Below are 1,237 nucleotides of genomic sequence, written 5' to 3'. Positions count from 1 at the left end.
ATACAATTTAATTAAAAACCAAAAATATTATTATTATGTACCTATTTACTAACTTGTTTTTGTTTTTCAATTGGACAGATTATATTTTGAAGTCCCTTATGGTACTGGTTCATACGTGTCACTGTATCGATATGAATATTTCTTAAAACATCAATAACCATAAATACAGATGGATTCGGAGAATAAAATTCAGAATTAAACCCTTGGTGAAATCTTTCAGCTCCATTCGTGGTCCTTGTAGTTATATTTGCATTGATTGGATGGGTCCAAATTTTCATTGGGAATTGTCCTTCAATGTAGGTGTTAAGAATGTACTCTCCAAATTCAGAACATGCATCTTGTGGACATATGGACATTAAATCAATGAATGCATCAGTGACTTCATGTACTGGTAAAAATGGTAATCCAAAAAACATTTTTAGCCACTCACCAGTTTCATTTTGCTTAACATTATATGATTGTAGAAGGTTACTGTTTGATTAGATTTTCTGCCATAAAGCTTGACTAAAGTGGAATCTACAGCCTTGAAACTGTTACTCCAGAAAATGTGTTTTGCACAGCCGTATGAGCAGCTATCTCAAAATCGAGATGGATAATGTTTATATTTAAAACTTGTCCTAACTCCAAACATATATTTTTAATATTGATCCACATTTTTAGGTAACACGATTCAGTTTTAGAAGGTAAAACACAATTTACTAAAGAAAAATAATAATTTCTGCAGTTGATAAAAATACTTTGGTTTGTATGTAAAAGTACCGTCAGCCAAGTATTCATCACAATGATTACATAAAAATGCAATATTTTTTTACACGTAACAATAATCATACTTTTGATATATAAAAGGTTATAAAAAGGTTTTTGGATGCAACCGATTTTACAATGATGTGTGTTTTTTTTTTATTTTTTTTGTGTCTGTCATCACCTTTTTAGGACAGTAAAAGTGCTTGGATTTTCTTTAACAGTACCTTTTCTGATAGGAAAGTGAATCTAGTTGGTACTTTGGGGGGTCAAAAGTAAAATTGTTCAAATAGTTTTCAAAAGCGCCGTGAAAAACAAAAGAAATTTAGGAAAGACGGGAATTTTTACGCAAAATCTGTTTTCGAGAAAATTGATTTTGGTTTTTGGTGTAACTTTAAAATGAATGACTGTAGATACATGAAATTTTCACTGGTTGTTTATATTTCCATTTTCTATACATGATAAAATTTTCAAAATATTTTGATTTGTTTTGAGC

This window comes from Acyrthosiphon pisum, chromosome A1, assembly GCF_005508785.2.
Source record: "Acyrthosiphon pisum isolate AL4f chromosome A1, pea_aphid_22Mar2018_4r6ur, whole genome shotgun sequence".
Taxonomy (NCBI): domain Eukaryota; kingdom Metazoa; phylum Arthropoda; class Insecta; order Hemiptera; family Aphididae; genus Acyrthosiphon; species Acyrthosiphon pisum.
The sequence above is the reverse complement of the archived record's forward strand: the minus strand, read 5'-3'. Positions refer to the sequence as shown.